The sequence below is a fragment of the Equus caballus genome, chromosome 7, assembly GCF_041296265.1.
Source record: "Equus caballus isolate H_3958 breed thoroughbred chromosome 7, TB-T2T, whole genome shotgun sequence".
In the NCBI taxonomy this organism is placed as follows: domain Eukaryota; kingdom Metazoa; phylum Chordata; class Mammalia; order Perissodactyla; family Equidae; genus Equus; species Equus caballus.
Window position 1 is genome coordinate 87,337,478 of NC_091690.1, and position 24,195 is coordinate 87,361,672.

The following is a 24,195-nucleotide window of genomic DNA, read 5'->3' on the forward strand; positions in this document are numbered from 1 at the left end:
GAACAAACAACAAACATTTCTTCATTCATCAACAATACTAAAAGTAAGCTGCCATTTTCTACTCGTCATACTGGCAATGGTTGACAATAATGACTGTAACATGTGCAAGCACGGATGTGGCAAAATGAGTACTCTCATACACTGCTGGTAAGAGTAAACTGGTTCAACTTTTCTGGAGGGCATTTTGGCAATATGAATCAAATGCCTTTAAAAAGTGATTACCCAACACTTCTAAGAATTCATTTCTAAGAATTTGAACTAAAGAAATCAGAGATGTGTGCAAAGATTGAGCTACAAAGGAATTTATTGCAATGTTGTTAATAATAGTGGGAAATCAGAAATACTTTAACTATAGATGATCAGCTAAACCATGAAATGCCCACAAATAGAACAGTATGCAATCACTAAAAATAATGATGAAAAAAATAGTGGTATCATGGGGAAATGTAAATGATATGATATACTGTTAAATAAAAAAGCAGATTATAAAGTATTTCTTACCATATGATTCCATTTTTGTTTAAAAAGGAGATACATATTTAGATATAAACATTAGAAAGAGAGAGACACAAAATTTTAATACTGCACATATATATACCTTGATACTGTAATGATTATACCTGGAAAACGGGAATGAAGCTTTTTCTTCTTTATTATTACGTGTTTCCTAAATTTCGTTTTTTTTTAAAGTTTGGCAACTGAGCAACAACTGTTGCCAATCTTCTTTTTTTTTTTTTTTTGCTTTTTCTCCCCAAATGCCTCCAGTATACAGTTGTTTTATTGTTGTTTCTTTTTCAGTTGTGAGTCCTTCTAGTTGTGGCAATGTGGGATGCTGCCTCAACATGGCCTGACGAGTGGTGCCATATCCGTGCCAGGATCCAAACTGGCGAAACACTGGGCCACCGAAGCAGAGCACGCGAACTTAACCACTCAGCCATGGGGCTGGCCCCCTAAATTTTTTATATGCAATATCTGTTATGCTTGGAGTAAATAATGAAGTTCATTTTTCTTAAGAAAAAAAAAAAAAAGGTATGCAGGAAAATATTTAATGACATGGGGAAAATGACCATGATATGTTAACTTTGAAAAAATAGCTTGCCAAACAGCATGTGCAATAAGATACCTATTTTTCTTTCAAAAAATATGTGAATACAAGTAGAAAAACTTCAAGGATATAATCAGCATAAACATTTTTGAGGTATCTCTAGATGTCATTATGGAATTTTTTTTTCTTTTTTGTATTTTCCAAATTTTCTCCAATAACCACGGTTTGTTTTTTTAATCAGAAAAAATGCAATGAGAAAGACTATATTTTACTCTTTTCTCCAAATCCATTCTAACTAATTGCTGAACAAGGCTATAATTTATGGAAAAGCAAAAAATAACATACTGCCTTCTTATTGTCAAAACAGACCCAGAAAGATATGAGAGTTTTTCTATGAAAAGCAAGTCTCATAAATGTATTCGTATACTCTATCAGGAATTTTATTTAAAATCATGAAACCCCTTAAATGTACTATATGAAGCTGCAAATGAGCCCTATAAAGCAATGAGGCAAATCTCCTTGATACGAGTCTATCTATGGATAGATAGGTAGAAACAGCAAAATGAGACAATTGCACATAGTTAAACAGATGATTAAAAAACAAATATGCTGACATTAGTCATCAATATGGCAAAACAAAACAATTGAACAGGATGAATTATTTGACAGCATGGCAGTACCAAAACTCTTGGCCCGGATTCCTAAATATGTGATCTTGAGCAAATCAATTAGTCTCAGGAAGTTTTAGATTCCTCAGTTTTCAATATAAAGTAAAAAATTAGACTCTTCGGCTTTAAAATTACAGTCAAAATTTATACAAATGTAAAGAATTTTCATATGACTAAGCTAATACAAACCTGGGAGTACCTCCAAAATTAGTATCTACTTAATAAACATAAGTGAAGATGGTAATGACATGACACAAAAAGAAAGTTTAAAAAAAATAAAGAAGATGAAGAAAGAGAAAAGAGCTGACATCCTTGATAATGAAGAATTTCTTTTATAGGGAATCAAGGGTCAGGCAAACAGTAGATTTTTCCTATTCTCAGAAGGCCAGAAGAACTAGGACCAAATTTCTACATTTGGCTGTGAGCCCCAATTCTAACTAATCACCCAGCAGCACTTCTCCACATGGAGATGCTGATATAGCATTAACAAATTCTTTATCAAAATCAACACTTTGTAACACTGAGAAAATTAAAAGCGTTGTAATCTATAAATGGCCCAGCCTGTTCTGTTAAAACTTTATCCCAATTGGACACTATGTTTAAAAGTATGTTCAAAAAAAGTTTCTCTTTACCTCTGCTACAATATTTTTAAGTCATATATATTTTCTTCCAACTATTACAAAGATTGATTCTTCTTGTAATTTTGCATGTGATATTTATACACATTCTTCATGGAAATATACATAATATAGTCAGTTTCATTTTTCCCACTAAGAGTGAAAACATGCTTGAAATCTTTTATATTTTATTACAAAACTCCAGTCACTTACATCAACTTTCACTGACTTTCCATCTCCTTAAAATTCTCCTTCCTCTCCCTGTCTCCTCCTCCAATCCAAATACGCACACAAACAAACACGCACAGAAGCACACACAGGCACAATGCCAGACTTTTTAAAATAAACATTTAAGCATAAAATCACCCGCGACTGACAAAGTTATAAGCTGTCTTCAAAAAAAAAAGTTTATTAAGGCAATAAAAGAAAGCATTAGACATTCTAATCAAAGTCTGATAATTTTTTTCTCTAAGTCAATGTTATTATCCAAAATAATAAACCACCATTACAACAAGCCAATTCTTACAGTTAATCATTATAAAAGAGAAGCAAAAGCTTAAAAAGCAAAAGCCTTTGCCCATCAACTAACTTATTTTTTACTTTACTTACTATAGGTTTTCTGGATATCTCAGGGTTGCTTCTCTCCCAACCATCATCAAATCATCCAATAAACACATTTGTAAAACACGCTGTCTCTTCAGCTCATAAATAACAACATACCTGGCTCCTGTACACACAAAAAACAACCTAAATATTTAATCAAATACCTCAACTTCAGGAATTAGCTTCTCCCCTTTTTCCTTTGGTGACCACAGTATCTTCATTGGAAGCCTCTATTGCTGTCATTATTTCTAATTTGAAATCATCCTCAACCTCCACACCCTTCCACGAAGGAAACATAGCTTTTATCTCTGTCTTGCACATGCCCACGATAGTGGGAGGTTATAAATTGCCATTTGCAACTTTCTTTCAGTAATAAAATAGCAAACAAACAAGGAGTCCTCTCTATTATAGGATACCAGTGCACATTCAGCACTCAAATCAGCTGTTGGACTGCACCATTACCCTATTTGCCTAAAGTATCATATTTTCAAAAGGCAGAGAAAATCTCGCAACTTAGAGGGCAGAGATGCTATATGTGATACTTCACATGAAGCTTGTGTCCTTTCTCAATAAAATACTGCAACTTTGAATGTTTCTGTGTTTTAGGTCCAAGAAATCACCTAAAATGAATCTACAGAGTTCATTGTGAGGTCATTGTCAACTTCAGGGTAGGTCTTAAGGAAGGAAAGAGGGAATGATGGAAGACACTATTAAATTATTTGTGAAGTGAAAAATAAATTATTTTGATAAGCAAAAACTTAAGATTGCTAGCAGTTTTTACAGAATTCTGAGATTTGAAAAATGGTTAGAAATTCAAATTAAAATAGTAATAGCTAACACTTGTAAAGCACTTATTATGCAAAAAGCATGATTCTAATTGCTTTACATATATTAACTTATTTAGTCCTCAAAACAAAAACCCATATAGAAGTAGGTATTATTATGCAGACATGATTACTACTATTCCCATTTTACATATGAGAAACGAGGCACACAGAAATTTAGTTGTCCAAGATTATACTAGTAATGGTGGAGTCAGGATTTGAATCTAGACAGACAAACCTTAAAGACCAAGTTCTTAAGCACCAGAAAAGAATCTATCTGAGACTTTCTGTTCCTTGAAATCATCCCTTCATTTTGTATATAATTAGAAATACACATTGAGATTAAAACATGTTTCCCCAAGAAATATAGCTATGGATAATCAATACAGTGGTGTTTTGGCTAATTACTCTATTAACTTCTATGTCAATCCATAAATCATTCCCTTTGATATAGGATATTTAGCAAAGAATACAGTTATAATTCTATAAATTATGAGAGGCTTATTTAACCATAATAAGAATTGCTCCTTGCTTGGTAGATATTTTTTAACTTCATTCTTTTAGGATTAATTTGGCCTGAATATTGTCCTTAGACACTTCCACACTTACATCACTACATTTCTCCACAAATCCCTTATACAGCAACATCCCTATCATAGAGCATCGAGAATTGGAAAGGAAGAAAAACCCAAACGTAATGTCTTGTTTTATAAGTAATACACTAAAGCTTATTTACTTTTCTTAAAGGAGAATTCCTGATCTCAGAATCTATTTACTCTTACTTCAGACATAATTATAGCACTTTTAGTTATTTGAGGGGCATACCTGTGTTCAAATCTCAATTCTACCAAATATTAGTAGTATGATTCTGGGCAAGTTACCCAACTTCTCTGCATCTAGGTATTTTTATCTTAAAACAGTCCACCTCACTGAAGCGTCGCAAAAATAAACCCAATTAACATAGCGTATGTAAAGTTCTCAGCATAGTGCCTAGCATATAGTGAGCGCTCAATAAATGGTTCTTTGTTATCTAAAAAAATTGAACTAATAACAATTCAAGGACTTAGTGGGATAAATTAAATAGCATAATTTATGTGAAAGCACCTGTACTAGTGCTGTACAACAAAAAGGAACTCTATAAAATTTAGTTTTCCCTCTCTTATCTAATTTAACAGCCCATAGTCGACTAGAATAGCAGCTTATAAAAGAAAGGAAGGAGGCTTGACATTACCAGAGGCAAAAACACTAATTACAGAGAACTGACAGCTTACAGTCTGGAAACAAAGGCAAAGACAGGCAATCCAAAGTGCAGACACAAGAACTAAAAAAGCAGAGCAGTTTGGGGACCACTCAATATATAAGTAGCTTTAACAGACCCTCAACTCAAGGAGCAGCTCAGGAATCAGATGTTCATAATGATAACTCTGAGTCATCAAGACAAGCTGTTAAGAAATTAAATTTATACTTTATAATTTAAAACTGGATATGATATAATCCCAACTATATATATATTACACCAAAGTTTTTAAAAGGGCTATCTTGGGTAATAGAATTATGGGTGATTTTAAATATTCTCTTCTTTAATTTTTCTATATTTTCTACACAATAAACTATTTAAGAAATCAGAATGTATAGGTAAATTGTAAAGATAACGTTGGTGCTTCGACAGGCAATCTCTAGAAATGTAGAAAAGATATGAACGGTAGAATAGAGGAATTTAACTCATCCTGTACTGAATCCTTTGTTCAAATAGCCTACATTGATCCTAGGACAATAAAGGTATTACAAAAATGTAACTGATGTGAAAAAACTGATTAAATGTAGCACAATAAATTCACTTAAAAAAATAAAAATGATAAAAGTAGACTCATCTTAGAGGCACTATTTTAAATAGCAGTCAATATCAACAAAAAGCTTCTAACAGGAACCACATACGATTACCTCTATCTTTGCTTGCAACAATTCTGACACACCCTCATTTTTAGGGTAAAAAATGTTTAAACAACTCTAGGGAAAGAGAAAAATACACTGATAAAATGGAAAAATTTCTAGAAGCATAGTCATAAGTAAAATGCACTTTTTTACCTTCTAAGATAGAAATTAGAATGCTTTGGGCAAATTTAGCTATTACTGAGTAATCACTGACTCTGCACAGCTGAAAAAGAAGGAAAAGGTGGCAGCACAAAAAGCAAATTAAAATATCAAAAATGGACGTATGACAGAATTTTTCTTTATGATCTATAGTGTGTATCTTTCTTTGGAACTGTCCCTCTGAATACCACGTACAGCTAGTCAGTAGAGAAGATGCCAGAGAGCTACAGAGCAGATCCTAGAGGACTTTTTCATTTAGAAAACGTGCTTCTTCCCAGAAATACAAATCATTTTCCTGTTTCTTCACTAACTAGAGCTCTAATTTTAAAAGAGAGAAAAGTAGAAGAACAAACAGGTACAAAGTACTGGGACCCCAGAAACTCTCAATGACTTTAAGTGTTGGTGTCATTCTCAGTAGTATTAACAGTATAGTGCTAGACATATTTGAGATGGACTAAATAAAAAACAGTTGCAGTTAAACTGTGGCATAATCAGGACTAGACCTTAGATTATATGCTTCCCCATTCCCAATTAATATTCAATTTACCCTGTCTGTAATTTCCCCTAAAACTTGATATCTCCAGATCTAATTGGCACTTTAGCTGATTTAGCTGTGACTATTTCTTTTCTTGGACTCTGGGCTAAAGGCAGTGGATATCATTAATACCAGAGGTATCTATATTTTGTAGTAAAAGGAAGGTAAGCCTAAATTATGCCTGTAAATTATTTTCCAAAGCGCCTTTTATCTTTGGAAAACAAAAATGCTCTTTAGGTGTCCTTTCTCTCATGTCTTATTTCCATTGCTTAAATAAACAAATGAATATACTATCAAATATTTCCATCACTGTTTACTTTCAATAAACAGAAAAGTAAAGAAAATATAAAACAAATATCTTTCCTTTATTATTAGGTTTGGGAGCAAATTTTAAGCCACTTTTAAATTGGATACACCCAAGTCTTAGAAATGCAAACTCCTGTGAACACAAGAAACACTGAGTTTTCCACGATGCTTAAAGGAAAGAAGGGCATAATACATAAGTTTCTGGTTCTGATTCACTTTCTGCTCTTTTGAATTAATTAATGCTGTGGAAATCCCAAGCAATGGTTATATCATTTGTGAATGAATTGAATCCAAAGGAGAAAAATATGTAAAAGATTATTTAATTGAAATTTTCATTTTTTCCTCCCCCACCTCCTATCCTACTAGCTAATATAGTCATTCAAACTAAAAGGGCAGTTTCATGTGTGTTGCTGTCAAATTAATTGCCTTGTGCCACTTTAGTATCTTCAGAGATTTGTGGTTTCTGGAGCCATATTATTCTCTGGGGTCAACCCCTTGAGTATGGCTCTCAAGCTCCTGATCTTATTTCAAAGCTGTCTCTGACAAACTCAAAATTCATAGGAAGACTCTGCTTGTATTAGTATACATGTGGCTCCTGAGAAATGCTACTGGAGATTTTTTGTCTTCATACATGTGGTTTTGCATTTAGCTTGGGGGATAGACTAATAATGAGAGTTGGAGGAGAAATCCATACTACTTTAATAATTTCATTGCAATGCACGAAAAGCAAAACAAAGTTTACTTTTCTGATTCTAAGTTGAGGACACCAAATTGGGAAACCTTTTTTTTTTGCTACCTGAGTTGAGGTCCTAAAATATAAAATCTGATTGCTTCAATGTCCTGCTTAAAAACCTTTGTTTTTTCCTCATAACCTACAGAATAAACTCTAAATTCCTGAATATTCCTCCAAATGTATGGCTACAAAAGCTATTAATATCTGGTGCCATATTATCTTGCTAACCTTTTCTCTGACACTCACACACACAGCAATTTAAGACTCGATCTTCTCTAACTATTTTCTGTTGATAGTTCTTAATCATCTTTGCCTGATTTTTGTTCCTAGAGCTTCTTTTAAATTTACAGTCCTCAGAAATCATGTTCCCTTTTATGTCTCCTCTTCACCAAATTATCTCTTACTCATCTTTTAAGTCTCAGCTTTAATATCACTAATGCAGAGACATCACCCTTGACTCCAAGCCTAGGTTAGGTCTCCCTTTCCTTTCAAAGTATTTATTATCTTATCATTAAATATTTATTTAATATCTTCCTCTTCTTTGGATTGTAAACTCTTAGAGAAAAGGACAACATACATTTTAGTTCACCACCGTATTCCTGCTCCATACATGCTTGGCATTCAGTGGATACAAGAGATTCTCTCATTATTTAAATATTCATTGTCAGTCCCCAAAACTACATAGGAAGTGAAAGGCATAAAAACGCAAAAATATTCACTAGTGAACCTAATGTTTTTAAAATTAGTCTTCACTCAAACTTTTCTCACAAATTAACACATATCTCACCCATTTGGGTCAATTTCTTTGTATCTTTGATAATCATTGCTCAGTGGTTTCAAACATTTCTGCACATTGGAGTCAAATGAAGCCTTTAAAAAATATGGATGCCTGGGTCTCATTCCCAAAGATTGATTTAATTGGTTGAAGTGCACCCTAAGAATAGGAATACTTTTAAAAATTGCAAGATAATTTTTTTCAGTCAAGGTTGAGAATCATGCTAGCTGATTGATAGATATTGCATTGCAGAATACTGTAAATAATATGCAAAGTAAAAAGGTAAAGTGACTGCAAAATGAAATTGAAAACCTTTAAAAAATGCAGGAATTCATGAGAAATATAGTGTTGAAGAATAGCTCAAATTATTGACAAATCAAAAATTTGCAGTTAGAGGGGCCAGCCCCAAGGCCAAGTGCTTAAGCACAAGCACTCCGCTTCTGCAGCCCAAGGTTTCACCAGTTCGGATCCTGGCGCGGACATGGCACTGCTCATCAGGCCATGATGAGGCAGTGTCCCACATACCGCAACCAGAGGCACTCACAACTAGAATATACAACTATGTACTGGGGGACTCTGGGGAGAAGAAGAAGAAGAAGGAAAACAGAGAGAAGACTGGCCACAGATGTTAGCTCAGGTGCCAATCTTTAAAAAAGAAAAATCAATTTATTTTATAGATAAAGTGCTACTCAGGTTTTCTGTTTCATCTTGTGTCAGTTTTAGTAAGTTGTATTTTTCAAGGAATTTATCCATTTCATCTAAGTAGTACAATTTTTTGGCATAAAGATATTCATAATATTCATAATATTATTGTCTGTTTAATCTCTACAAATTCTGTAGTGATAATTCCTCTTTCATTCCTGATATTGGTAAGTTGTATTCTCTTTTTTCTTGGTCTTTACCAAAAACACACAACCTTTATCTATGAATTTCTCTTGTTTTCAGGAAGTTATTATAAGTGCCTAGGTGTGCTTTTCTTTGAATTTATCCTGCTTGGGGTTCACTGAACTTCTTAAATATGTAAATTTATATCTTTCACAAAATTTGGGAAATTTGGGTCCATTATTTCTTCAAGTATTTTTTTCTGCACTAATATTGTTTTCCTTTTTTTCTTGAACTTATATCTGTTAGACCTTTTAATATTGGCCCACATATCCCTAATATTATATTCATTTCTTTTCCATTTTTTCTCTATTTTTTAAATTGGCTAATTTCTATCGATCTATTTTTAATTTCACTGATTTTTTTTTTTCCTCTGTCATCTTCATTCTACTGAATGGCCCATCAAGTTATTTTATTATTTCAGATATCATATTTTTCAATTTTAAGTTCCAATTTGGTTCTTTGTGTAATTTCTCTCTGCTGAAAAGGCCATTTTTTAAATATTTTCCTGATTCTTCATATGTTGAGTAATTTGGGGTTATATTTTGGACATTTTGACCATTATGCCCTGGAGACTCTGGATTTTTTTAATAGTGCTCTAAAGAATGTCACTTTTTGTTTGTTTGTTTTATCAAAAAGCTTACTTGCTTAGACCCAAACTGCATATTCTGTCTCACTTGCAGTGGGCAGTAGCTCACATACCTGTTTCATTCCTTTAGTCTTACCTGGGCTGCTTAAAGCCTGTCCTATGCATGCATGGTTTGGGAATCAGTCAGAGATTGGAGCAAAGTTTATAGATAGAATTTGAGGCACCCTTTCTGTGGCTCTTTCCTTTCCAGGATTACCTCCTCACTTCCCAGTAGCTGTGGTTGCCTGAAAGTCTATTTTGCTGGTTCTCCAGACCAGAAAGACTGCTGATTTCTCTACTGGAGTTTTATTAGCCCTGACTGGCACAGACTGGGGCATGCCTTCACACTGGACACCTTGAAAATGGCAAACTTATCCAGTGTCCCTCCTTTCTTCCAAATGTCATCTCCTCTCAAGATTTAGCCACTTTTGGTTGCTCCCCAGTATCTTCAGATAATTGTTTTTCATATTTTGTCCAGAGTTTATAGTTGTTATCCCCACTCAATTTTACATGGATTAACTTAAAGGGGTCTTTTCTCACTACCAATTATCTTCTGACAAGATAGTCTTCTGATAAAGATTCCTTGTATTGCCTTAATGAAGGATTAAATGATATCATGCTTTTTCACTCCTCCATACCTTTATAAATTCTATTCTGTCTACAATATCCTTAATTCTCATAACCCTACCAAGTAAAAATTTTCTATGCCCATTTTATATATTTTAAAAGAACATAGTCAAATATTTCCATCCTCCAAGTTTTAAATACCTAAAATTTCAACTGAGAGTATTTAAATTGGAATTAACTCAGATGTCTATCAACACAACGATGGTACATGCATAGTATAAAATACTACATAGAAGAAAATAAGATAAAGCTATATAAATCAGCAAAGAAGTTTAAGTCAGAATTTTAATGAAAAAAAAAGATATGCAATGTATAAAGCAATATGGGTAAAAGGGAGGCATGTTACCCTTACACAAAATAAAATTGCATATTTCCATATAAGTGTGTATATTTATATATGATTATATAGAAAGACATTTGGAAGGATACAAACCAGAATGAAAGTAGTAACCATGTTTGGGAAGATAAGTTGAATTTAGGGTGGGGAAAGATATTAAGGAAAACTTCCTTTGATTTTTTTCAATAATTATTCAAGAAATATTTAATGATTGCCTACTGTTTGCTAGACTCTATTCTACAATAAGAATGTACTTGTGTATTATTTGCGTAATTTTAAAATATTTTTAATTTTTTAAAGGAATGAAAGTATTACCTCAATAAGGAGAAACTGAAATAACAGAAAATATCTAAAATGTTTAAAAATGTGATCCTTTATCTCATTAATGTATTAGAGGCTCAGGAGCCCTTAAAGGTAAGTAAATGAATTCAGTGTTATTTTCAAAACTGTTCTCCTTAACTCAGATTAAATTCTTATTCTCCAGATTTGGACCCAATGGAGAAACAAACTGATTTCTCTTTTTTCCCCTTATAATACAGTTCTGTTATTTTACACCAATTCTTTGAGGTTTGGGCATAGCTAGTAAAGTCTAAAGTTCTTACTTGGGATAATTCCAGGCATCAAATGGCTGCCTACAGATAAAAATCCACTGGTTTTTTCACATACTAGGGTAAGTATGGTTAAGAAACACAGAAAATAAACTGCCCTTCAGGAAGTTCATTTTTGACTTCATATAAGACAGCAAAACATCTTTGTCCCTTATGTTGATTCACATCCTTGTCTTGTCAGGTGATGTGTAGAGGACATCTTCCTATAAACTTTAATATTGAAATAATTTGGTATAACTCAATATTTTAATCTTTCACCCCAATTCCTTTTAATAAGAAGGTCTTCACCACCTCAACAAGGAAGCTCATTCTATTTTTTGACAACTGTAACTATTACAAAGTTTTCTTCTGCTGTTCCTGTGACTCTGGTTTCCTGTGACTTTCACCTGCTAACCTGGGTTTGGCCCTCCACAGTATACACTCTTGCTCTATGGCAGCACTTTGGCCATCTCAGGTCAGCTATTGGATTCTCTGACGGCTTCTGTTCTTCAGAGTAAATATGCCTGGTCTTTTTAACCTAAGGGAAGCTTCTGCCAGAAAGAGTGAGAAATTGAACTTCTCTGCAACCAGGCTATTTGTCCAATGGAAGAATACAAGATTTGGCTTTCACCTTAATGCAGCAAACAGCCTTCTTAGCTAATCATTACAAACACCTCCTGGCGTTTCTTTGTCTTCAAAGAAATTCCCCTCCACTTGCCTGCATACATGTATATGCAACATAACACATTGCCTTCCACTTTTTCTTTTTAAAAATCTTTTAAAAGCGCACCAAAAAGCGTCCATCCTCAGTTCACATGACTTGGATTTCCACCCAAGGAGCGCGTACCCTCTGCTTTATCACATGGTTTTATTTAAGCTACAGTTCATGTACTCCAAATTATGGTATTTTATTCTTTTAAGTTCACACCTATTTCTCCTTATTTTTGGACCCCTAAGATATCCTAAGATATCCAGGCAAAGACTGGGCCCATTAAACTTCATCCAATAAGCCTAAACTTAGATAGGCTTAGCAATGTGTCTGTTAATTATATGTATTTAACCATCTCAGTTCCACTTGGAGATTAACTATTTTGCATCATTAGGAAATTAGAAAAAAATAAAACACAAGTCTAGAAAACCTACAGAGGACATCCACCTAATCCATCCTGGTCCTTAGAAGGTCCTAACTATACTTTCCAATGCAAACCTTTTTGGAGGGATAGAGGTGGAGTGAGTATTAGTCTTGCCTATAAAACTATACCTAGAAAGTAAAAAAAGAAAGTTTTTGTCCTGGTTCCCATCAGATTTCTGTCTTAGTTTTCCTAGTTATGAAGTGAAGATAATAAGACCCCTGCTTTAACCATCTCACAGGGCCACTACAAGAACTGTATAAGATAATATATGAAAAAGTTCATTTGAAAGTATAAAGCAAAATGAAAATGTAAGGTACAATATTATTAATAATAATGGCACCTTCTATGACCATAAATGAGACACTCTACAAATCCCCTTCATTTAACACTAAAATATTTTAATTAAATTCTCTTTTTTATCCTCTTTTTTATCTCCTTTTCCCACACCACCAACCAAAAAAAAAAACATTTCAGCATAATCTTTTAGCCTTGGACTTTAATTACAAATGCCAGCAAAGATTTACATAGAGTACAACATAAGTATATTCTGACATTTTGAAAACCCTAGCCCTCCTCTCAGACTGACTTCATTTTCTTTTTCCTTTTTTATAACCTTTTCTATATTCTCCTGAAAAAAAATCAAACTGCCTAGCAATATTATAGCAACTGTCACCACTATGAATATTTTAGTGATAGTTACCCTTCTTGAAACTCTTACAAGTGGCCTCACGGCTTTCCTATGTAAAAGTAGCAGATATATTTCTTTAAATGGGTGTCCTAAATTTTTCCAGACTCTTAGAGCCCATTATGGTATTTCCACGTTAAGATTATAGCCACCAGGGCTGCTATATAAGTTTATAATTTGAAAGCTCAGTTCTTGCACCCAGGAACGCAGATTCTCCAAAATGAGAATGCAAAAGTGAAACATCACACTGAAAAACAAGAAGCAACAATGGGGAAAAGCTGTCAAATGTTCTACAAACAGGTGGTAAGAAACAAAATGTCACTACCACCTCCCTCACCCCAATCTTTGCTAGCATCAAGCTGCATCATTTTACCTCAACAGTAGACACAAACTAACCCACAGACTCCATTTTTATGTGATTTTTCTTTCTTTCTCTCAATCTCCCTTTCTTCCTTTCTCTTTTACTACATTCCTCTCCCTGATAACAACAACAAATATTTATTGAGTGCCTGTAATGTACAAGACCATGTGCGCTAAATGCTAGGGAAAACATGAGAAGAGAATAGGCCAGTCCAGAGTGAAGGACAGACATTAAACAAAATCACACAAATAAATATGCAATTTAAAATTGCAATATCTGCTATGAAATAAATCAAAGGCTGGGAAACAAGATCTTTGCAGGCAGATAAGATTTGAATTGGAAGGATCAGGAAAGACTACTCTGAAGAAACAACATTTAAATGGGAACCTGAAGGATAAGTAGGAATCATTCTGATGAAAAGCAGGGAGAAGTGTATTCCTGTTGAGAAGACAGTGTTACGTGAAGACCTGGAGCAGGAGAAAACTTGCAGGGGGTCGACCAGTATAGCAGCTGAATCAGAAAGAACTTTTGGGAGAAGGGCCAAAGCTGAGGCTGGCAATGCAGGGGTCAGACTATGCAGGGCCAGCGCTTTGCAGATTATGTTAAGGATTTTTTGTTTTCATTAAAGTGTAATAGGAAGGCAAGAAAAGGTCTTTCTTGAGTCTCAAAGAATGGCAAGTGGAGTTCTTCCTCCTATATGATGAATATGGAATTTAAAGAAAAGCATGAGAATGATAAATTCAAAATTCAAAAGAAGGTTTGCCTCTGGCACAAACAGAGGAAGACAGAAAAGTGAGAAAGAGTTCTTAGGAGGCTTCAACTGTATTGGGAATGTTTTATTTCTCATAAATACATAGGTATTTTAACCCATTCTTTATATATTTTCGTTTGACTGATGTTTTCTTCATAAAAAATTTTTTAAAGAATTAATGAATGCCAAGAATTCACTGGTTCATTTCCTTCTCTTCTTTCCCAGGCTTATACTAAATCTTCTCAATTTTGAAAAAGACAAGCACACAGAATTTAGGGATCTCCCCCTCTTATATACTTTGTTTCATAGGCATTTATTTTCTAGACTTTTAACCTGATGTTAGAGGCTCTTTAATTAGCTTATCTTTTGTTTTAGCTTGTAGCTTTCCAACAACCACAGAGTTAATATGAGGATTAAATGAGATAAGGCATTTAACATAGCAGTTAGCACACATGATCTCAATAAATTTTTACTGTTGTTTTTATTATTTTAGTTACTATAGTTTATAGTCCCAGGCCTAAATATGGGCCAGAATATTAGAACTTAAAAGAAGCTGAGTGTATATGGCTAAATGGTGCTCTGGTATTTTGAATGTATATATACTATATATATTCACAAACACACATGCACATGTATAACATATATTTCCAATACTAAAATTACAGTCTTTTTAAAACACTTTTTCTGTGTTTTAAACACAGAAATGTTTTAATGTTTAATGTTAAGTATTAAATAACAAAATAGCAATTTGAGGCCTTTTTATTGCCACTAAAGAAATACTTTTAAAGAAAAGGTTAAAATCCTGCAGTTGACGGTGCACAATTACAATTTAGGGTAAGTTTAATAAATTTACTAATTTCTCCTAAGTACAATGCTACACTGAAATGATTAAAGCTGCAATAATATTCAGTGTGGTCCATACTATGTTTAAAAGGCTCAGTTTTGTAATATCAAGTAATTCATGCAAAACTTCAAACTTATAGAATTGAATATGGACATCAAAATTTCTTCTACAACAGGAGGAGCAGTCTTTGATGGAAGAACATTATTAAAATCATACCTTTTCACTTAATTTTCTTTGTACAAATAGCACAGATCCTCTCATTTCTCTTTCCTTCCAATTCACAAATACAATAAAAGCTGTCTTTAGAAAAGTCCTTAAATTAAACATCAAGACGAAATGAGTACTAGGACCCAGAAAATAAGAGAACTTATGACAATTTTTGTTAGCCAGAAGTCTGAAAAATATCTCATTGAATCTTTATGCAAATATTATATTTTAAATTATATTTTCATACCTAAGAACCCAGAACTTGCTCTAGTGAAATAACAAGTTTGTCACTCCATATTCTTCAGCTTGAGGTTTGGACTCAGATTGCTTTAGTAATCATTCCTCCATGCTCACTTCCTTGTTCTTAATCACAAATCTAATCGTGTATTTTTATAAATATTCACAATTAAATATATTTATCTACTTATGTAAATACTTTTCAGTTAACTTTTACCGATAGTCTAAGTAGGGATCTTATTAACAAACACATTTGGAACTTTTTAGACTTGTTCCAGCAGCTTGTAAATTCATATTAGATTTAACTGTTTAAACAGATCAACATTCTATGCATTTTTAAAAATGGATATAAAAAATTAGCTCCAAGTTTTGTTTTACTTACCAATCTCTGCCATTCCACCTCACTGCCTGAACAATATTATCAGCTCTTTGGATACTCATTCTTGCTAAGTAAAAGGATATTTCTTCTCTAGCTGGATTAATAATCAACTTTCTAGATAGTTCATTTGTAATTCTCTTCTGGTTAACCCTTAGCATTACAGCAGTCTGCTCAACTCATGCTAATCAATTTATGAAGCGGGAAGGAAAAGGAGAAATTCAATTATGCAGATAACAAATGGAAAGTAAAAATGAAGGACAGTTTAGATGAGACACAAAAGAACAATCAGCCTTATTTTTTTACACTAAAAGGAATAAATCTTTATGTCAGATACTACAAAAGCACTCAGGTCATAAACACAAGAAACACAAGAAGAGAAAAACTGAATAGGCTTACAACACACCAGTCCAGTGCATATCAGCCAATGTTTTCTGCTTTCTTACATGCAAGTAAATACAAATCAGCTCTGGGCATAACAGATACATTTTTCTCTTAGTAGAAAGGTCTGACTTGCAACCTCTAAATGCCTCCTCTCTCAACACTTGTAATCTCTTGGTCCCTTATCCTACAATAAGCGCCATATCAGGCTTTATGGCAATTTTCTCCAAATGTGATCTGTAAACACTAGCTTCAGAATAATCTGGGGCACTTGTTTAAAATATAGACACCTGGGCCCCACTCCAGAAAGCCAAAGCACCCCAGGTGATTCTTATGTGCATTAAAAGTTTGAGAGCCCCTGCTCTAAGACCATTTCTGACCTCATCTATAAAGAGACTCCAAGACAAGCCCTTGGGACTCAGAATGAAATTAATTGCCCCTGCTGCTAGTTTGACCTTGACTTTTTGCTTTGGTTCCAAAAACTAGGATTCTACCTTGCCTTTCTTTACCTGAATGCACTAGTCCATCTAAGACCATGACCCTTCCATGGTCTTGGCAACCTTCCACTTGCAGACTACTCAGAAACTGGAATCTGTCCTTTAACTCCATGTACTGTCTATGGTCTTATAGTGGACTACCTGTCTAAATCTCTAAGTACCATTTGCCCCAGACTTGTCTTGCTTTGTCTGTTTTATGAAACACTTTAATCTCCTATTTTATGCCTCTCTTCTACATACATGGACCCACTTGTTGGTGTTCACTGCCCAATCTTTTAGCTAATATATTTTGTCTGCTATATTAACTTTCTCCCAAGGCTGTTCCCATCCCAGTGGAACCCTACCAGTCTGCTCTATATCTGTTACAGTGAAGAGGATTGCTTAGTCATGTGTAGAGAAGTGAAACAAACAACTAGCTAAAAGGTGAAAAGACAGACATGGCAGCCAATGATTTCACAAACTGCTATAAAAGCCCATGTTCACAGTCAGAACAAGGGAAAAGATAAGAACTATGGAAAAAGAAGAACCACGGAAAGATAAAGGAAAGTCCTTGAGAACTGGAATAGTAGACCAGGGAAAATAAAGTAAACAAATTTTTTAATTCTAATCATTTGTTTTCATTTTCATGGAATCTATTTAAAAAGGTCAACGAAACAATGATTATTTAACCTGGAGAGAAGGTTACAGTGAGTAAAAGAAAAATAGTATTGGATTAGTAGAACTCAGAAGACTTGGATTTCTTGTGGCCTCTCTACCACTTCCTAGATTTATGATCTAGATTAAGTCTCTTCACTTGTTTGTGTCTCGGTCCCTAAATGGGTATAATAAACCACGCCCTGTGTCTCTAGGATTAATTTGATAATCATGTTCATTAAAGAGCTTTGAAACTATAAATACCATATAAAAATAAGGTATTATCGTAGCTATATAACTGCTATTGTATAAAGATCATAATTAACATTTATCAACAAAGGATACAAAGTGGCAATTATTTTTGTTTTATGTGATTTTTAAAGGAAAATATAAACCATATATAGTGAAAGAAATAAGCAGGAGTTTGTGAAATGTCTTACCTAAGAAAATTTCAAGAATAGGACCAATAATCAGCTGGGGGCAAAAAAAAATCATCCCAAAATATAGATAAATAATCAGGTTAACCTGAGTTTTCCCAGTTTAACCAGTAAACCTCAAGAGTCTTACCAGAAGGACTTCTAGATGAGGAAAAGGATCATCTGGAGTGATATTGGTGACATTTCTCATCCAGAACCGTCTCCCTGCAGCTAGAGATTAGAGTGACTTCAAGTGGCAAAAGCTTGGTGCCTTTGTTGCAAGACACTTTGACTGTAACCAACATGGCCTAAGATTCAGCCAAGTGCTATGATTTGACTTAATTTAACTGGGTAACATGTACATAGTAACACTGAGAAAACAGGAGTCCTTAGCTAGTGTACAAATTGGTTGATGAAAGTCCCCCATGTGAAGAGAAAAGGATTGATTCTTAACTTAAAAAATAGACATGTCCATCTCTTTAAGCTTTAGTAAATGCATTCAAAAAATATTGTTAACAACCTACTATGTCCTAGGCATTCTTCAAAACAGTAGGGAATATGAGTTGCCAAAACAGTCAAATATTCTGTGCTATCCAGAGCTTATATTCTAGGAAATATGAGGGAAAGATGGCCAATAAATTTAATAGATATGCAAATTATACAGTATGTTAAAAGATGATAAAGGCTATGGAAACAAATAGAATAGGATTAAAGAGATCAGAAATGTTTGCAGAGTTGTGATTTTAAAGAGTGGTCAAGGTAGTCCTCACTGAGAAGATGACATCCAAGCAAAGACTTGAAGGAGGTGATGGAGTTTGGTGGGGTTTTATTGTTATGAGGGTTTTTTTTCATTGATTTTTAAATTTTACCACTTTAATAATAATAATAAATGGAAGAGATCCTTATAAATTAACTTTCATATTATAATAGTGAAAAGGTAGAAACCAATAAATTAATGGTAAAACAAACTGTGGTACATCCATATGATGGTATATGACGTCGTCATTAAATATCTTGTTTTCCAAGACTATTTACATCCTATTAATACAGGAAAATCCAATAAAATAATTTCTTAAATACAAAAATGTATCTACAGGATGATCCAATTTTGTGATTTTTTTTTTCATCTACTCAACAACTATTTTTCAAGTAACTACTATGAGCCATACACTGTTCTAGGCACTAGAGAGAGGGCAGTAAACAAGTAGACATGTTCTTTCTTCTCATATACGTATAGATAAAAGACTGAAATGAAATACACCAAAATGTTACTAGGGAGCAAATTTTTTATTATGAAATAATAAAGAGAAATTCTGCATTATTTTATTTTCTCCTCTATGTTTAAATATAATCCAAAATTTCTAAATATGTTCTGAATGATTCTAAAAATAAACTATAGCATTTATATCGATCTAAATACTATGGTTCACATTTGCCTTGAGACATCTGTTTGGATAAAGCACAAATTTACAATCATAATATTCTGTCAAACGTATATTGCATTTTTCAATCATATACTGATTCCTATGTCTCACAACATCTAATAAAGTTGAATAACACCAGGTCCCTGTCTACAGATGCAAAAACTAAGAAACAGAACAGTTAACTAATTGGCCACACTGGAAAGAAAAAGTGTTTAAATCCTAAATTATAATAATGGGTATAAAAGTATCCCACACAGTACCTGGATCAAGAAAGGTTGCAGATTCTGAATGCTATGCTAGTATCTTAGGATACATCTCTCCCCAGTTATGTTGGGTTTTTTGTGGGTTTTTTTTTTTGTCAGAAAAAAAAGTTTCATTTATTTAAAATGGAGATTTAATAGATATAAAAAATCTAATCTGAATCCCAAGCCCACCACCACCACCACCACCAGATGTTAGCTTTATTCCATGTCCCCTCAACCACTAAAATTACCAGTAAACAAGTTACACATGTTCCTATAATGCTTCTTCATTCTTCCTTTGATTTCAAGTTTTTATATTTAAATAATACAGCAAATGGCATCTATTTGTCTACTCCTAACTAGTTGAGCTACCTTGGGCAAGTCATTTCAACTTTCTGGTCTCACTTTTCTTATTTTTCAAATACAAGAATTGTACTAAATCATCTCAAAAGTCCTTAAGCTCTAGAATTTCATGATATTATTTCAAGTCTATGAGGTATCTGCAATAAATAAATAAACACAGCTTCTCAAAAAAAAAGAAAGGCTACAGCAATAAGTACTGTTGGCTTGAAAAAATACAAAAACAAAGACATGGGATTAAAAGAGAATTTGAAAATCTCCGCTACCCCCTGGACCAAGTCCAGCTTCAATTATACAAGGGTTGTTTGGGGACAATAGAGAGGAAGAAATATGAAGGTTCCTTTGATCATCAAAGGATGATCTTTTTGCTTAAAAGGATAGTGTTCCTAAACTCTCTCTGTTTCTAACAACACACATACACACACAGCACCAACCAAGTGTTTTAATATTGATATGGAAGAAAAATAGAAGTCACTCATTTTGCTGAAATAAAAGTATTTCAAACCCAGAGAGAGTGATTTGGTTTTTAAGAAATAACACAGTATTCAATCCTTTTCTGTCACCTCCTCTGTAATACAAAACCTCCAATAGCTCTTAAAATTGTGGCATTTTCTTATGTACAGAGAGAAAAATTTGCGTTGCTATTGCAGCAACATATAAACAGTTTCCTGTAAACTTTCTGTGATGGAAGTCATAGAATTTATGATAAAACCCTGCAGAGTGGTGAAACAAATTTCTTTCATATTTATCATTCATTTTATTCAGTGTGCATTTGAAGGAAAACCTTTTAAGAACACCAATAATGTGAGAAAGCTACAACAACTAAATTTATTGTTAAGTATCACATCACTGGTCCTCCTGGGAGTTCAGGAAGAAAGCTTAAATCACATTTCCTAACACATTGGAGAGCTTCCCAGAGATGTGATGGCCCACAGAAGCAAACCATTCAAAGCACACTGGAATCTCAGAGATGGTGACAAACAAATATCACTGTGTTTAATAAAAGCAAATTGAAGTTAACCTTTTATTTTTTTTAACAAAGTACAAACTCTCTCTTACCCCATTTTTCTCCTTTCCTTTCCCCACCCCCTCCTGTTTCACCTGACTAAACTGTAGGTATTTGTTCCATCACCTGACTTAGGGGCTGGCTAGAAATATTAGAAAAAAACAATCTACCATTGTTACATGAGACAACAACCTTTCATGTCCTTGAAGCTCACCATGACCTTTCATCTTTCCTATCCCCAATGGTCTCTTCTAACAACTAAAACTACACTCAGTTGGGCTGAATTCCAGATTTTCATAAAAAGAACCCTGTCCTTTCAAAACAAAACCAATTTTTACACCAAGGTGGGGGAGAAACACAAGTCCATTGTTCCCTCACAGATGGAAGTTGGAGTTACTAAGGCAACTGCTCTAATCCTCCTTTTTACCACCTTTTTCACATCACTGGCCTATCAAGTATGCTACCTTTTAACTCATAAGCTCAAAAGCTGGTAGTCTAACTGGCTGCCCTAATTAGCTACGATTTTCACACTACAGACAACATGATGAGCTAATCGAAATTTGCAAAATAATGACGTACCTCCAGCAAATATTCCTCCTCCTGAGGCCCAGTCTTAGAATAACAATAATGAGACCATTATTAGAGAAGGGCATTAAAATGCTGCACTGCTGCTAAACAGAGAACTTAATTGTTCTGGTCTTGTCCATTGAATCAACAACCTATTGTTGTGGACTTGAAAAATAAAGGACTGGAGAATGGGTGCCATGATGATTGGTCTGTGCGGCCATACCGGCACTCTGTAGAATTGTTTTCTTTTGAAACTCTTGATGGACTAGTAGTTTTGTTTAAAAGTAACATAAAAGGCGATTGTCTGGATAAAAAGTCCTATTTATTGAAATCCTTAGAAGCAGTTGCATGGATTTGTTCATGACCCCTGAGATAAAAACATAGTGACCATAATAACACCATTTGTAGAGAGCCCTGTTACCACTGCCTACAGTAACATAAGATAAGAGACAGTCTTTTCTAGCTACTGTAGGAAGGAAGGAAGTACTTCTGAGCAGAAAGCAAGAATGATAAAAGGTCAAATACTGGATAAAGCTCATTAATCTCTGAAAGGGAGACTTTTAAAAATAATGCTAATTTAAGAATTCTTCAGATTCAAGCACATGTAAAAAGGCTCATGGCTCTTTTTTTTTTCTTTTCTCACTTTTGAGCTTCTTTCCTTTGGTAAAAAGAGGATTAAAATAAAATGATTATTAAATAACTGAAACAAGATGCCTCAGGATAACCTGGAGGACAAGAAACCCAAAGGTTTCCAGATAATTATTCTTTTGGTCATCCTCAGTCTATAGGGAGAATAATAAAATGCTGAAGTTAAAGGTTAACTAGCGTAGGATTCTCAGCAGTAGAAAGGCACTGTTTACACACTGTAAAAGTGTCTTCTATATGGAGCCATAGTACATGTTTTCTGTAAAGTCAAGTCAGGATTTCAGTGTTGAATTGTGGTGGGAGGGAGTGTACTTTTTTGTTAGCAGGTATTTGGGGTGGGGGTCTGTTTGTTTTTTATCAAGTGAAATCTGCATTATATAAAAATGTGTTAAATTGTAAATAAGACCTCTTGCTTCATTCAATCTGTGCTTTGCTTCATTTATCTTCATCTTGTTAGGCTAAATTAATTAACAATCTCACTGTTGCACACTTTCTCTTTTCATTACATCAAATAATGGCCCGTATATGGAGAAAACCCTCACCACGGGAATTCTGCAACTCTACTGCTAAGAGTCTCTGCATATCAGGGTAGCCATATTAACTAGATACATTCATTTTATAAGCATTTGTTAAATGTACTTTTCATTGTTAACAACCAATTAAGGGCCTAAATTCTTAACATATTATCAATAGAAAACCATAAAAAAAAAACAAGACGCTGCAAGATACTTTAAAAAGGAAAAAAAATCATATTGTATGTTCACAACCAGGTTTTACCAATGTCACCCAAAATAAGAAGAAACACATGCAAATTTGGCAAGTATGTTTTCACAGATAGAACACAACATTGCATAAAACCTTTAAAAGACACACCCCAAGCTGTTCTGCTCCTTGCTTTGGAATGTCTAACATATGATAAATTGGATGATTAGAATTTCATTGGTAAATCCCATTATTTTAAATCTATAAGAGTGAAATGTGTTAAACTCTTTTGTAAGTTTTCTTTCAACCTGAAACACTGTGGCATCTGGAGTTATGCAAATGGACAAAACAGTAAAGCCCTTTTTAATCTTTCCCTGATCAACCAATGCTTCTTTCTCCAATCACAGCTTTGTGCATGATATCTTTCTGTTAGCATTTCTTATTTAATTAAAACAGACACTGACAGAAGGACATGGATTAGTACTGTAATGATGCATTTACTTAGATTAATCGGAGGCTCCTTTTAGAGTAATGGCTTAAACAAAGAACAAAAGGAAATTGTTATGAAACAGCCTTTTATCCCAGGCAAAGGTCGCATTATGAGGTTTTTAATTTTGTCAGCTTCTGTTATACTCTGCCTTGCTAGTGGAACATGAGAAGTGCTTTTACCCCCAATAAAGCCAGTTATTATAAAAACAGCCATTAAAGCTGCAAATTAAAATGTCTGATTTTAAAACAGGTTACTTAGCTTTCAGAATCCTCTAATTAGCATGTTGTGCATTGTTGTGCGGAAAAGAACACTAAAATGCTAATGACCTACCGCCAGGTGACCACACTGCTGTGCAAAATAATAAGGACCTTTCCAAGTAATATGATGAATTAACCAAGTACAGGTCCCCCATCCAGCACTCCTTCTCCGAGTACAGGTCCAGCTGAATGCAGGGCCATAATGATTATTATGTGTTCAGTGATGCCCTGCTTCTGTCCAGGGGACTCTGATTGTCAGCCCACTACTTTTTTTTTTTTTTTTAAGATTTTATTATTTTTTTCCCTTTTCTCCCCAAAGCCCTCCAGTACATAGTTTTATATTCTTTGTTGTGGGTCCTTCTAGTTGTGGCATGTAGGATGCTGCCTCAGCATGGTTTGGTGAGCAGTGCCATGTCCGCGCCCAGGATTCGAACCAATGAAACACTGGGCCACCTGCAGCGGAGTGCACAAACTTAACCACTCAGCCACGGGGCCAGCCCCGTCAGCCTACTACTTTTTATATGTTATAAATATACATATTTTAATACATATATTTATATAAGTCACAAAAAATACACTTCTTTCTATCACAAAAGGAAGTGAATGAAATAGCAATACTATATACAGAGTCTGAAAGCAGAAAAGACAATAGTCATTTGGTCTCAAAGCACAAAGAAAGAATTAAAGCACCATGCCCCTAACAAAACTACATCTTTGCCTCTT

General features: G+C 34.1%; 1 protein-coding gene across 50 annotated transcripts in view; it reads right to left on the minus strand.

Moving 5' to 3' along the window:
• SOX6 (SRY-box transcription factor 6) overlaps positions 1 to 24,195 on the minus strand; it is a 570,771-nt gene that overhangs the window by 381,760 nt on the left and 164,816 nt on the right. For 3 of the 50 annotated variants that reach the window (XM_070274839.1, XM_023646103.2, XM_070274848.1), the window contains exon 1: positions 3,098 to 3,209. The exons of 46 other annotated variants lie outside the window; for them this stretch is intronic. The gene's annotated coding sequence lies outside the window, so the exon portion shown is untranslated. Of the gene's footprint in view, positions 1 to 3,097; positions 3,210 to 24,195 lie in introns of those variants that run through there. One more of the 50 variants, XM_070274821.1, reaches the window with a different exon arrangement.